We start from the raw sequence: 16,183 nt of genomic DNA on the forward strand, positions 1-16,183 counted from the left end.
TACCTAACCATTATTTTGTTCCAACCTTCTTGGTCAAGCACCCTCAAAATCTAATTCCAGGGGTAATACATTCATTCTCAATGCTAGCTAATTCTTACAACTCTTCCAAGGTGTAATTTCCCCTCCCTTATCAGCCCCAGCATGTCCCCAGCCAGGTCCTGTGGAGAGTTACCCCTAGTTTTCTCTCCAGCAGCCAGGAGAGGAGGTGGGAGCAGCTCCTGAGGGGGTGGGCACCTGTTGCCTTGCAGGTGAAAGGTCTCTCCAGGAACTTCCGGCAGGAGGAGTGATAGCCTCCTCCTAGGCAAGGGATGCCATGTCTGCAAGCCCCAAGAGTTCAGGGTCCCAGGTTTTCCCATCCAGGGTCCTCACTTTAGCACAAAGAACTGCCTTAACTGAGCATTTAAACTTCTCTGGAGCTCTGTGTCTATCATAGCTCCTCTACTGCTCAACTGTTTTAACTCTTCCATTTTCAGAAGATAAAGATCTCTTTCTAAGCTGTCAAGAGGCCCTCTGGCTCTCACACTTAGCCATATACGTGTGTGTGTGTGTGTGTGTGTGTGTGTGTGTGTGTGTATTTGTGCATGGGTGGGGTCCAACTGACCTGCCCCCGATTGGGGGAGGGGGGATCAGGGGAGGGGTCGCGGGCAGTTGGGGGTGGCTGATCATGGCCCAGATCCAGCAGGTTGGCTGCCACAGTACGTGTCATAGCGACCAGTCATTCTGGTTGCTCCTGTTGTTCCACCATTTGGTCACGGGGATCATATATATATATATATTTCAGAGAGGAAGGGAGAGGGAGAGAGAGATAGAAACATCAATGATGAAAGAGAGTCATTGATCGGCTGTCTCCTGCACATCCCCCACTGGGGATAAAGCCTGCAACCCAGGCATGTGCCCTTGAACCAGGGACCCTTCAGTCCACTCTATCAACTAAGCCAAACTGGCTAGGGCTCACACTTAGCCTTTAATGATTTTCTAACTATCCTCAACTTCTCATGATCTTATCACAGGACATCAGAATAGCTTATTAATAAGAAGGCAACTCCACTCCTTGTAGGCATTATTCCCCAATGTCTTTCACGTGCCAGAATCATTGCACTGTCAAGAGCATTTTTCACCTCTGGGATATTTTCCAAGGTCACCATTGAGGGTATCTTCAGCAATTGGGCCCTCACCTTGTGCCCGAGTCTATATCATGCCTTCCATGTTCCACTCAGGAAAGTATCCTTTGTGCCCATTTGACATCATGTGAGCCAGTCCTAAGCCCCATCTACTGTCAGCTTTCTCAGATCCTATTCTTGATACCACCCATGTCAATTTGAGTCTCCTAAGAAATAGATACTAAGATATATTGGACATGAAGAGATTTGGGGTTGGGGAAAGAATAAAGGAAGGGAACGTAAGTAGGTACAGAAGACTTTCAGACTGCATTTCAGACTGACTCTTGCAAAGGAGACAAGAAAGGAAGGATTGGGTAGGAAGAGCCTCAGATCTCAGCAAAGTTTAGAGGAAATCTTGGCTGATGGAAAACCCCTAAGAAAATGTTGCTGTTGGAAGGGTCCTACATCAGGAAGGCATGGCCCGACTCAAGTACCCACTATGATCAGTTATTGTCTGGGAGCATCCAGGGTAAGTACTGCTTAGGTGAGAGTGCCCTGTGGGTCTAAGGTCAGGTAGCTGGAAGCTGTCAGTCACCTGTGACCCATAGCAGTTTCTGTTGAATGACCATATGAGGAGGACAATTATATCACCACTACACATCCTTCCCCAGTACTTTGAGGACCCTAGACTAGAGTGTTTGCATATAACTGTCTCCTTTTGCTTTGAATTCCTACCCCTCGTTAAGTACTCTGTCTCTTCCAGTATTCTTACCACCATTTCTTATGGCTGCCTCAATGATCTCTTGGCATGTATGTCCCAAATTTGAAGCAAGACTTCCACATCATTCCCAGTGCAGCACTATCACAGTGCCATGATAGGTGTCTAACACAGGAAAGATTTGGTGAGAAGGGGAAAAATTCTAAGAGAGAAATGAATAACTTAAATTTTAATTTTAGAAGACATCTTGCCTAGAGTCCACGTTGGCTTTCTCTGCCACAAGACTCTCTGATGACACTTTTCTTCCACACACATGCACCCACCTTTCTTCCTCTGATATATATTTTTTTTTTCATTCATTTCTTACCTGTCTTTTTTCTCAAAATTTCCCTTCTCCTGTGTTGTCAGGAAGAAAAAAAAAAAATCAATATTCCCCTCTTTTGCCTTCCAATAGGCAACGGGCGAACAATTTTGTCTTTCATCTCTACTACCTAAAATGAGGATCTGGAGTCCAATTGGGCATAACTAAAAAACGAGGTGTTTTATTAAACACTAGAGGCCCGTTGCACAAAGAGATTTGTGCAATAGGCCTTCCTTTCCTTGGCTTCCAGCATCAATTTTCCTCTGGCACCCAGGACCCAGGCCTTCTCTCCAGCCAAAGTTTACTGTCTTCGCTGCAGCACTCCACTCCTGTAGATCCCTTTGCCCCCGCCCTCCCTCTCATAGCAGGCGTCCTGCCCCACCTGGCCACTCTGCGCCTAGAGCAGCTGGGCGATGGCCATCTTTAGCCTTCTGATTTTCATACTCACTCTGATTGACTGTGGTCATAGCAGAGGTAAGTCGATTTACATGTTTGTCTATTAGTTAAGATTGTAGTAAATATTAGATTTCTGGTGCTTTCTTATATCTTGTTTTGTCTACTTCTGATTGTATTTTTATTTGTTAACAAATTATAGTCAAGCCTTGGTTCTCAAACTTCTTCCGGTTCAAACAATTTGGTTCAAACAAACACTCTAGTCTAGGATCCTCAAAATGCTAGGGAAGGACACGTGTAGTTCTCAACCAAATTGGGAAAAAAATATCTTGGTTGTCAAACAAACTTTCAGTTCCCAACTTGACAATCCTTTCCTGCTGATGCCTGTATGACCAGTCACATGTCTCACAGGTGACAAATAAAGCAGAGAATGTGAGAGTATGAGTCAGTTAACTGCTAAACCTCATACTGTTACATCTTAGGAAATTGTGCTGTGAATATTATCATGGGTTTTGGGGTATGTGTTTTCTTTGGTTTTTTTTTTTTTTTTTTTTTTTTTTTTTGCTTTTGTTGCTGCTTATTATTATTAAAGTAGAGGCCTGGTGCATGAAATTTGTTCATGGGAGTGGGGGTCCCTGAGCCTGGCCTGCACCCTTTCACAATCTGGGATCCCCCAGGGGATGTCTGATTGCTGGTCCAACCCCTATGGGATTGGCCCTAAACTGAAAGTTGGACATCCCTCTAGCAATCCAGGACCACTGGCTCCTAACCACTAGCCTGCCTGCCTGCCTGATCACCCATAACCACTCTATCTGCCCGCTTCATCATCCCTAACCACTCTGCATGCCTGCCTGATCACCCTTAACCACTCACCTACTTGCCTTATCACCCCTAACCACTTGTCTGCCTGCCTCATTGCCCCTAACCACTCGCCTGCCTGCCTGATCACCCCTAACTCTTCTGCCTGCCTGATCACCCCTAACCACTCACCTGCTTACCTGATTGTTCATAACCACTCACCTGCCTGTCTGATTGCCCCTAACAACTCTGCCTCAGCCCCCACCACCGTGGCTTCAACTGGAAGGAAGTTTGGAATGGCATCCAGAAGGTTGTTCGGCTGTCTGGTCTAATTAGCATATTATGCTTTTATTATTATAGATATGTACAGTAAGTCACCCTGGGTCCCTAAGAAGGTTAGTGATAACAGCAGAGTGAAAAGGGAAATTGTGAGAACAATAGAGCTTTAAAAAAATCGCAAAGTACGATAGAGATGTTTGTATGTCTGATCATTTCCTTTTTGTTAAACTTTCATTTACATATCATGTCCTTTTTGTTTTTAAACTATTTATAAATTAAACAGCACTTCAGACATGTACTGTATGTAAGAAATATTAAAAAAGGGAATCATTTGGGGGTCTGGAATGAATTAAGTCCATTTACATCATTTCTAATGGGAAAAAATGATTTGGTTTTTGAACATATATCACTCTTCAAACAGCCTTCCACAACAAATTAAGTTAAAGAACCGGAATTCCACTGTATTAAAAACTCAGTCTCAGGTTAAACAGAAGGTTATAATAAACCTAATGCAAAGCTACAAGAAAACAAATAGCCATAAGCCACAGCCTTATCTCAAGTGCATTTCCCAACACTTTGGTATTTTTCATCTTTGAAGGTAGGAAATGTTCAGTAATGTCAAATGTACATAAAAAGACTACATATCAATTTATGAACAGATGTAGGCACGTGGCCAACATTATAAAAGGAAAACGTTTTAAGGAGCTGATTCTTTGATGTGTAAGTTCTTTTATACAAATTTTTCTTTATCTCTTTCATAATAATTTAAAAAAAAAAAAAAAGTAAGAGCCTAGTTCAAAACACAATCAGTCTTTCATGGTAAGGACAATGGATGGAAGCAATTTGAAGCAAATGCCCTTTGATTAAATAAATGACTATTTGAGTTCTTAACAAATAATCAACATCAAAATAAAAGTCTAGATCTTTTCAAGTTCACATGGTTTATTTTAGCAGAATTAAAATGGCATATGCACTTTGAACCCTGTGGCTTAAATATTTTAAAAAGTCTCCTTGGAAACAATTTTAAAATAACCCAACTTCATCCATGCACCAAAGCATGAAAAATTGAAAGCAAATCAAGACCCCCAGAATATATATCTGCCTTTCAGCACCACCTGGTACCTGTAGCTTTGATTCCAAAAGTGCCCTTGCATATGTTTGTTTTGAAGTCACTTTTCATAGGGGGAAGTATGTGCTGCAATATACAGATAAGCAGGAAATGAACCATGAAAGCGAAATCTATTACTTCCAAAACTCAGCCAGTAATGGCTCCAGCGCTGCACATTTGTCCCTTTTCCAATTAAAATGTTCTCTATTCCAAATGGTGCCATATGATTGCCCCGATTTCCAACCAACCTCTCCTGCACTTGTACTAGTGTATGGGTACAAAGAATTTTTTCCCCCTTACCTACAGGTTTCTAAGAAAAACGATCATTTTTGCACGTGTCGGTTGCTAGGATGCCCCAGCAATGGCAGGAAGCCTGGCTGCTCTTTTACTGACAATGCCAGCCGGCCCCTGCTTCAGCCCTTTATAAGTCTAGAGTTTTGTTTTCTTCCTCAGGGTCAAGATCGGTTCCCTTCAAACACACACAAAGCGTAGATTCCGATGATGTAGTTCTCTTAGTAGGCGTTGGCTGAAGAAAGAGACTCTCTAGGCAGTGTATCTGGTTACGACCTCCTTGTCCTTTGCTTATGACAAAGAAGAGGGATTTCTTAAATGATTAAAAGTATTAAACCATCACTAAACTATTCACATGTAGCTGGAACCTCAGAATATGATCTTACTTGGAAAAAAAGATTGCATGTGTTGTTCTGATGGAAACTACATTTTTGGTGGTGATATATTATTACCCGAAAGATATAATGCTATAAACCACTGTTACCTCAAAAAAAAATAAAATTAAACAAAAGATTTTGCAGATGTGATTAAGATAAGGAGCTTGAGATCATCCTGGAATAAGAAGGGCCCTAAATTCAATAATGAGTGCTGTATATAAGAGACAGAGAAAAAGCCACAGACACACAGAGGAAGTTGTGTGAAGATGAAGGCAGCAATTAGAGGGGCAGATCTATTGATATAAGCAAAGGGACACCAAGAACTGCCTGCAGCCACCAGAACCTGGAGAGAGGCATGGGGTGGATTCTCCCTCAGAGCTTCTAGCGGTAACCAACCCTGATGACATCTTGATTTCAGACTTCTGGTCTCCAGAGAGTGAGAGAATAAATTTCTGTTGTTTTGAGCTACCAGGTTTGTATTCTTTTTTTTTTTTTTTTTATGGCAACCCTAGGAAACTAATACAGCATATAATTATTGATACACACACACACACACACACACACACACACACACACCACACCACACTACACCACACTATTATTACCTTGGAAGGTTTCCATAAGAATCAATGGTTCTCAGTGAAGGTTATATAAAAATACATGAAGGTGGTTTAGGTTTCAAATAATTGGAGAATGCTACAGGCATTGAGTGGGCAACATTCATGCCAGTCCCACACAATGAGAAATTGTTCAGTCATCTGCATGACTTTTGAATATCTCATTTGTGTAGGTGAAAAAAATATGTATAATGATTTGAGGCAAGAACCTTATGTTGTTATATACGTAAACACAAAGTATTTGTGCATAGTTTAATATACACACGTTTTCTGAATTCTCAACAAATACAATTACTGTAAAGTAAGGGACGTTTGTATTTTCCTTTGTAATTGTATCAATGCAACTGTGTCAATCTGCATTTGTATCTGTTGCCTTAAAGCATCTGACAGTATTATTTTACTGGTTAACTTCATTGTTCTTAAACATTACATAATGAAATAGATATTGCATTAATCAGGGCTCACTCCATTAACATGAAGACATGAACTATAAGGAATTGGCTCATATGATTTGGAAACTGACAAGTTCCAAGATCTCCTGGTGAGTCAGTAGATTGGAGATCCAGAAGAGCCAATGTTACAGTTCCAGTATAAAGTCCAATAGACTTGAGACCCATAAAGAGATGATGTTTTCCTCTCAAGTTGAAAGACAGGAAAAAATCAACATCCCAATTTGAAGGCAGTCAGGCAGGAGACATTACTTCTTACTTAGATGAGGGTCAGCCTATTTGTTCTTCTCAGGCCTTCAACTGCTTGGATGAGGCCCACCTTCATTAAGGAGAGCAATCTGCTTTAATGATTAAAGGTTTACCCTGAAACACCCAAAATAATATTTGACCAAATATCTGGTACCCTGTGGCCCAGACAAGTTGACACATAAAAATCAACCATCATAGATAAAATATACTACAAATTGCTTTTCTTTCATTTTACATCATATTTCAGTTATATTGGTTTCAAAAGAATTGTGTAATAAAGTTATGTTATCTATGGATTTAATTTTACAACAGTAAAGGGGGTATTATAAACTATGTGTTATATAAAAAGAGGAGTCACTGGCTAAGAAGCACTAATTTGGATGTGCTGTATTCTGTTGTAATGGCTTAGCAGTCCCCCTGTATAGGGACATACAATGATAATTAACAGTTTGGTTGGTTATTTTTCTTTTTTTAAAAATTATCTTTATTGTTGATAGTATTACAGATGCCCCAATACACCCCTCCCCCCTTGACTCTCTCCACCCAGCTCCTGCCCCCTCCCCAGGCCTTCACCACACTATTGTCTGTGTCCATGGGTTATGGGTTATGCATATATGCATATAAGTTCTTTGGTTAATTTATTCCCCATCCCCTTCCCTATGAGATTCGTCAGTCTGTTCCATGCATCCATGTCTCGGGATCTATTTTGCTAGTCAGTTTATTTTGTTCACTAGATTCCACATATGAGTGAGATCATGTGATACTTGTCTTTCTCTGACTGGCTTATTCTGCTTTACATAATACTCGTTAGGTCCCTTCATGCTATCTTAAAGGGTAAGAGATCCTTCTTTTTATAGCTGCATAGTATTCCATTGTGTAAATGTTTTTCTTTTTTTATTATTATTACCAAAAACATCATGGAATATACCTTTCTACATATATCTTTGTACTTTTTATAATAGTTCTAGATAGTCTATTCCTCAAAATAGAATTCCCCAGAAAAGTATGCACATTTAAAATGTCAATAGACACCATAGCAGTGGGATTCAAGACTAAAACTCTTCCTTCTTCTTTGACAGAAATTACATGCCAATGACTTTAACACAGATATAAGTAGTGTTGCTTTTGAAACAAAGAGAAATGTCAAGAGGATAGGATTGATGGAGTACTTTAAGTGTTTATGTTTAAATATATGTGATTTTCTGATCTGAACATATCAGCTCTCCACATTCCAAGGAGGGTTGATATGTTCATGGAACACAGGAGGGAAAATGAGTTGTAGAGATTACCTCAGGGTCAAGGGTTAATAAACAGAGATATACTAGTAGTAACAATCTCCGCTGACACTATGATTTCACATTTATTTTTTTATTCACGATAAGACTTCAAATCCCAGCTGTATCACTTACTAATCTGTGTAACCTTGAGCGAGTTACTTAGCTTCTCTGTACCTTGCTTTCTTCAATCTCATAAGCTACTAGTGTGCATTTCAGTTCCGGAAACTGTGTCATTGGAACTGCCATCGCCCCCTCATTTTAATTTAAAGAAGGATGAGCGGTGGTTGACATGCCAGTTAGAAGGAGCGCATCTTATCCTTCAACCCCTCCCTCACCGCACCACACCCCCACATCCCTGACACATTCCACTTAAAGAGCTGAGGCTGCTGGCAAAAGACAGGAACATGCCCTGGGTCAATAGAACACAGAAAACTGTCTTTCTGCTTGAAACTGGGGAAAGGGGAAAACAGGGAAACAAATGTCTTGACAAATCGCACGAGCATCCTACCAGCTGAAGAATTCGAAGCAGTACTCACTAAAAAAGCCCTGGCTCAAATGGCATACTACTCTATGCCTCTGAAAGTCTGGGGTGAGAAACAGTTTTGTAAAATCCACAAATGATTCTTTGAAATACATCCTTTTACATTTTTTTTTTTTAGTAAAGTGGGGGATAAGCTTATTTTTGCTAACAAACACAGATAAGTAGCACAACTCTTATGTCCGTTTTGTTCACTGGGAAGCTTTGGGGCCAGGGAAAAAGGGCCCAGAAAACCCCATCAGGCTGCTGCTATCAAATGAATCAGGACGGCTTCTTCAGCCGTTGAATGTCACACTATATAGCACTTTGCTGCTATAAATGCAGGCCTTGTTCTATAACTGGCCTGGATGCTTCTGATTTTATTGGAACTATACTGAGAAGCCGCTTTGCTGTGAATTCCTGCCTTGTGGCTAAAGGTGCACAAAGTCAACCCAGCGCCCGAGCTGCCGCGAGGTCTCACGCCACCCACGTCCCAGGTGGAATTAAATGTCCTCGAGCAGGCTGCTTTGAAATTCTAGTTTTTAAAGCACGCTTTTCAGAGCAGCCAAGCACAAATGGCTGTGTGTATATGCACTGCACTTTATGTGTCCCTGGTATAAAAGCCGTATTGAACATTTATGAGGGTTCCTCTCTGAAAAATGGCAGATCATAATAGAAAGTATGTTTTTGCATTTTTACCAAAACCTCAGACTCCAATAGACGGAGGGCTTGATGGAGCCAAGAAATAAAAAAAGAGAACTGGTGGCCGCAACATGCCGTTTTCCTGGCACAAATAAATCTGTTTTACTCAGGCCTCGAGGCAAAGGAACAAAGAAGCCGAGCGGTTCCAGGCCCCTCTGCCCACATCTGCCCATCCGCCTGCTCCTTCTCCCCAGAGAGCAACTGAGGGAGCCAGTGAGGCAGGCAGTGCCCACAAGCCCTGGTTCAAGGGGAATGCCAGAGCCTTTTCATCTTTTCCCATCTCAGATCTAGAACATTTGCCTTGACTATCACATTTTAAAATGATCGCACATTGTTCAGACAGCAAAGGCCTCATTAGAACTGGCCTCCACTTGTTTGCATTAAGTTGACTTGTTTCCAAGATAATCCAGAAACAAATGTTCTCTGAGTTTATTGTTTGAAAAGTATTTACATATACTTTAACTGCCTTTTTTTCCAACAAGAAAACCACTTTATATATATATATTTTATCGAGAAAAATCAATGTACAGAATTAGTTACAAGTGTGATTGATAGGAGAGCTGGAATCCAAGCAGAGATAGTGAGGCAACCCAGAGATTAACAACAGCAAAGAGAGGCCATGGGGCTTCCAGAATCCAGAGCCAAGGCCACGGGGCAGTAGCTGGCACCACGGCAGACCTGTCCAGTGGGAGCAGAGCCGTAGGGCAGATGGAGCCATGCTGGAGAAACCAGTCGAGGCAGAGAGCTGTCCTGTGGACTCCCGTCCCCCCATACCTTCCAGCCTCTCTGGAAGCCAGCTGACACAGGAGTCTGGGAATCCTAGCCTGCAGGCAGGGCTCAGCCCCAGGACCACAGAGCACAGAGCCGGAGATAGGAAAGGAATCTGGGGGCACACTGAGATCACATGTCTCTTGACCATCTCTGACGTTAAGCTAAAGAAAAATACATCTGATAGGAAAGCTCTAGTTTATCCGATAATGGGGAAGATTAGGTCCTGGAGGCGGCAGCAGCCAAAGAAACTGCCTCAGTCCTTTCTGCCAGCTCAATCCCACTCACCATCAGCCGCAATAGTTCTCCCAGCAAAGGCTCTGTCCAAGGGGACCCGTTGCAGATGCATGCAGGGGACCAGTGCCTTTTGCTTGATTTTCTTGACATTGTTTCAGTATTTTCTCATGCTTGCACATAAACTATGAAGCAGCATTTTATGAGCTGTCACAGGGAAAAATGGCTGTGGGATGAGCCAGCAGCCGACAGGGAGCTTTTGTCATGTGTCTGACAGAGCTTTGAGGTGTGGGGAGAATCAAAGGGAGAAAATGGAACATGAGTGTGAATGAGTTATAGCTCCTTCCTCTCTGGGAAATACCTAAAGTAAAAAACTTTCCCTTTCTTATATTTTTCATCTCTTTTTTTAAGGAGAAAAGATTTACCTAAAAGAAAGAGTTGGCCTATCTCGGGGTGGGGACCAAAGAGAGTAAAGCAGGAAACAGCTGGAATATATCTGTAATGAGAGTGGACAAAAAAAAAAAAAAAAGTTCTTTCTGTGCCATCAGTGAATTGCTCCCAAAAGAAAGCCAAAATAGCAACCTCTTTATCACCAAAACAATTCTCCCTGAGGCCAGTTCCCAGCTTCTCTGGCACACCCGGGACACTTCCCAGCTGTTCCGCAGCTGAGTTCTCCACCCACCAGAGCCTCCATCACAGTGGAAGCTGCCATGTCTAAGGGACCTTCATATCACATGCCATGGAGATCAGACACCACACTGGTCAACGTGAACACAGAGAGGAAACTATTGTCTTTAATATCACTGACTTAACTGGCATCTGCTGTGTACCAGGTTCGCTGTTATATTATTGAATCTTCACAAAAGTCCCATGTGGTCATCATTCTTATTTTCCCCATTTCATAGATGAGAATCCTGAGGCATTGCAGTTTGTTCAGCATCACACAGCTAGAAAGTGGCAGATTTGAAACTCAAACTAGGTCTGTGTCTCTCCCCCACATCCAAAGCTCCTCATTACTATGCAACGTTGTGTATCACCTCTGAGGGAAACTCAGCAGACAGTGTGTACGTTCAGTGCTAACCAGCCTTGCAAACAGTCATTGACCTCCTGATCTATGATTTACGGAAGAGAGAGTAAAACAGAACCATGACTTGCTTGTTCTATTTGAATGTAACTGATCAGTGAACTCCTGCTATTTACACTCTTTAGTCTTAATAACTGGGTCCTATTGTTAAGGGCAAAAAAATAGAATATTGAGGACTAGCTATAGTTATAAGAAATATTAATCATGCTCTGTTAACTGTGATTGCCTTGTTCTGATTAAAGAAAAGACATGCTAACATGGCTGGGGGTTGTGCGTCCTCAGGACCAGAGAGTCAATTTGGGACCTAGTAGTCAACCTTGGACCCAGGAGTCAACCTTGGAATGAAATCCATTCTCATTCAAGAACTGCCTATTAACACGGAAAGATTAACAACTTTGTGGCCCAAACAATGGAGGCCCACCCCAATCCCCACAGGCTACTTCCCCAAGTTTATAATTCCTACTTCCCCAAGTAATCTTTGTCCTACCCAATGGAAGCAGCTGGTTTATGGGAGTGGCGGGGAGGGGGTTGCAGAGCAGACTTTTGTGGATGACTTGCTGCTCTCCCATACTGCCTGCATTATGAGAATAAATGCTCATATACAATTCAACACTGTCTCTGCTTAATTGGCTCAAGTAGTGACAGGCAGCTGGGACCCATTGGTTATCCAGTTATACTATGATATCTGCAGATGTTCTAGAAGCTTCTGCTTTAAATCTCTCCAGATAACCAAACCTTCTAGAATAAATGCTCCATTTCTGCAACTTTCCTTCCCAGATCTCTTGGTTGGAATCGCCAAAGACTGAAATCTGTAGGCTCAGATCCTGGCCAGTTCTGAGGTGACTCCTAATCTCATCTACAGTGAGCATCATTTAATGTATGTTTTGCCCAAGTCCCATTTTATCAGGGATGAGTGCTAGTTATTCAGGTGCCCACCTGGGTCTACTCTCTACCAGTCCTTGTACCCAGACTTTGCTCTGATCTCTGCTGCGTTGCTGGCATAAGACTCTTCTCGCTGGAAGCTGACCCTGTCCCTTGAAATGTTACATTTATAGAATTATAGCAGCACAAGATGATGAATACATTGCATGTATTCTGCCATTTGTCTTTCCTGCACCCACAGTTGGGGTGATCATTGAATTCATTGGCTAAGCCAGAACCCTTTGAGAGTGAAAAGGAGGAATAATTACATTGAGACAGCAGGTGGAAGCAGGGCCACCCCATGGCAGACACTGCTCACTGACCCCAGCCTTCTCAGCAGTGATCCCAGCAGCCCTCCGGAGATGAAAATTATAGGTAATCATAGAGTCAGCACCTCATGACACTTCTGCTCACATTTATGTGCATGCAACTTATTTCATTTTTCAGCATCAATATGAGTGTTTGCTTTGCAAATCTTCAGATGAGGAGAAACTTAGGCTTTAAAAAGAAGGTAGACATCATCTCTGTTCACAAACAGATTATCATCTAGTTGTGAAGAAAAGACAACATCAAATAAATAAGTGTGCAAAGTAAATGCACTTTATGAACACAAATATTCTGTTCCATAAATGAATTTCCCTGCGTGAGAAGACCAGGGAGCAATTAGACAAGCTCCAATTTAAACATTCCCATTGGGTTTCACTTAGAGTTGATTTAAAATATAGCCCAGCTTTTAGAGTCACAGGCCCTGGGTTCAAGTCCTGTAACTCTACATACTAGCTGTTTGAAAATAATGGAAAATAGAAAATTTAGGCCAAAGGAGAGATAAAGATGATGTAAAGGTAGAGAAAAGAAAGAGAATAATTCTGTTCAGAGATAGCTGCTTTATTGTACTCCTGTATATGATTTCTTCCTAAAAATAATAATTATTGGTTTAAAAAATTATAAATAAGTAAAAGGGAAGAAATGAAAATGATATACAATTCTAAAGCCCAGCTCACCGTTGCTGATATTTAAAAACAATAACAAAAGAAATATTGTAGGTGCATGATTAAGAAGTTGGAACAGTACAGAAAAAGATAAAATCCTATATAATAACAGGCTAATATGCAAATCTACCAAACAGAGGGTGACCGTTCACTATGTTACACACTGACCGCCAGGGGTCAGGATGCTCAATGCAGTCATGCACCAGGACTCTAGTAAGAAATAAAAGTCTCTTTCTCCTCCCCCAGGATCACTCCCTGATGTACTGATATTTAACATTTCCTTGTATATGCTTCAGAGGAAAATATATTTATCTGCATGTATATATTCTGTACCTTGCTCCCCCCCCCCCCCCGCCACTTAATACTACATTAGAGGCTTTTATATCCCAGCACATACAAATCTCTTTTATTCTTTTACCAAGAGTAAACTAGTTCATCACAGAAATTATAAATTATTTAGTCATTTTCATTTTTTATTTGTTTTGTTTTTGCTGCTATAAGCAATGCTGTGGTGCTTATTTGAGCCTCTTTAAACGAATGTAGCTTAATCTCACAGGCTTACAAAGAGTGAAAATGAAAATATGCTACAGTTACTCACACTTTGTCTCCAGAGTTCATCCATTATCTCCCATTTTCCATTCCCGTCAGCTTCTCCTCGCTGCTAGTTTCATGTGTCCTCAATCACCTAACTTTTGACAGGTCATCTTATCTTCCATGGTTTGCCTAGCTCCCCTGATAAACAAACTTTCCCCTTTGGATTTGCTGACCTGGCCTTGACCTCAGCGTCCTCCCAGGACTCACTTGTCAACATCTGCCCTCTGGCTCTACAACCTTCAAATGTGATTGGGAAGCACTCTTCTTGAACAGTTGTGATATTGTGGTTTATAGTGAAAAATATATTTTTGATCTTTCTCCCTGGTTCTGGCACAGACCACCTAAAACCTTTGGAATTGCCCAAGTAGTAAGAGCAATAGTTGTCTTTTGTTATGTTCATTATATAACTTTTGAAGAGCCCCTAGATCACCTAAGGAGGGGGCTGGTCATGAAAGGATCCAACCATGTGATTAGAGGGTTGGAATGTTCAGTCCCACTCCATCCCTCAGGGAGAGGGGCTGGAGATTGAGCTCGATCACCAGTGGCCAATGATTTAATCAACTGTGACTATGTAATGAAGCCTACGTAGCGACCCAAAAGGATGGGTTTGCAGAGCTTCTGTGTGATGAACACTTGGAGGTGTGGGAGTAGCACCCTGAGGAGGGCATGGAAGCTCTTCACCCCTTCCCATATAGCTGGCCTTATATATCTCTTCCATCTCCTGTTCCTGATGGAAGAGACATATTTTTTTTCTTTATAATAAACTGGTAATCTAGTAAGTATTTCTCTGAGTTCTGTGAGCCATTCTACTGTGTTTCCCTGAAAATAAGACATCCTCCAAAAATAAGACCTACTTACAGGTTTCCTTCTGAGTGAAATATAAGGCATCCCCCCGAAATTAAGGCCCCCCTAGGCTCTGTCTCAGAATGCTATTGCTAAACATGAGAGATTTGGTCCACTGATTCTGAAAGAAATGGAGTCACAAGAAATTCACCAGGAAATTCAGGAATTGGATTGTTAGGATGATGTTCCAGAAGATGATGACATGATTGTCATTGAATAAATGAGTAAATTCTTGATACTGTAGGATTCACAGTTTGTCTGCTTTGTGTTGACAACTACCGTACTACTGTACCGTATACAGGTAATAAATTTCCTTTATTTTCATTTAACAATGGAAAAATAAGACATCCTCTGAAAATAAGACCTAGCGCATCTTTTGGAGCAAAAATTAATATAAGACACTGTCTTATTTTCGGTGAAACAGGGTAGCAATTAATCCAACCCAAGGAGGGGGTTCTTGGAACCTCCCATCTACAGCTGGTTGTTCAGAAGCCCTGGTGATACCTTGGATTTGAGACAGGCATCTGAAGTGGTGGGAAGGCAGCCTGTAGAACTAAGCCCTTAACCGATGGGATCTGATGCCATTTCCAGGCTCTCTCCAGGTAGGCAGTGTTAGAATTGAATTGAATTCCAGCTGTTGTCAGAGAACTGCTTTGTGGTATGGGGAAACACTTCCCCAACCCCCCACCAAACACATGTTGGAATTTGGTGACCAGAATCGTTAGCACTTAGACCTCACCAAGTGCTCTTAGCAGGAGAATGGGAATTTGACAGGAATATTTTTCAAGAGTCAGATTCTAGGTGGCCCTTAAATAACAGGGTGAATTTTTAAAGGTAGGATAACGTCTTCGAGGAAGGATTGAACAATTTCTCCAGATACTTTGCAATGTAGGACTCTACAGAAAGCAGGTATTCTGTGAAAAGTCAACTAGTTTAGCAAGATTCCTCTGAGTGCCACATTAGTGCCTGGAGGCCAGTTTAACGTGAAGTAAATTGCAATGAATAGTCTCAAGCCAGACAAACTGTCTATAAGATTACTGAGGGCCCACGAGTGCCATAATAACTCAGAAGCAGAGACCTAAAGGCACTGGTGAGGAGCTTGAATAGAGATGGTCTACTGTGAAGATTCAGATGCAGGGTTAAAGATTTTATTTAAAAAATTATGATTCTTAGTGATGAATAAAGAAAGCTAGAGAAAAACCACCCTGCCAAAAATGAAAGAGTGTCTTAAAGACTTGACAACAGTGGCAATTCTGCTTGCCAATGCGGTAGAGTAATTTATGAGCCACACAGCAACTCAGAGCAGCTTAACAACAATTACTGGATGATGAATGCATACTTGGAAATGTTACTAACTAACTCTGAAATAACATAAGGATATCAAATTAACAAATTCTAGTTTATTTCTATATTTGAGGATTTGGGGAAACAAAAGGGCTTATATGAATGCATATTAGCATAACCAATGGACACATATACTGGGGCAGTGGGGGCTTGCCCGGGGTATGAATGAC

At 41.5% G+C, this 16,183-nt stretch overlaps 1 long non-coding RNA gene across 1 annotated transcript in view; it reads right to left on the reverse strand.

Annotated features, from left to right (window-relative positions):
- The window catches only part of LOC311628113, a 156,511-nt gene extending 146,105 nt beyond the window's left edge, over positions 1 to 10,406 (reverse strand). The window contains exon 1 of the long non-coding RNA XR_014795966.1: positions 10,293 to 10,406. This is a non-coding gene — a long non-coding RNA (uncharacterized lncRNA). The remainder of the gene's footprint in view (positions 1 to 10,292) is intronic.
- Between the last annotated feature and the right edge of the window lie 5,777 nt (positions 10,407 to 16,183).

This window comes from Pipistrellus hanaki (genome assembly GCF_964339955.1).
Source record: "Pipistrellus hanaki genome assembly, chromosome: 1".
NCBI classification, from domain to species: domain Eukaryota; kingdom Metazoa; phylum Chordata; class Mammalia; order Chiroptera; family Vespertilionidae; genus Pipistrellus; species Pipistrellus hanaki.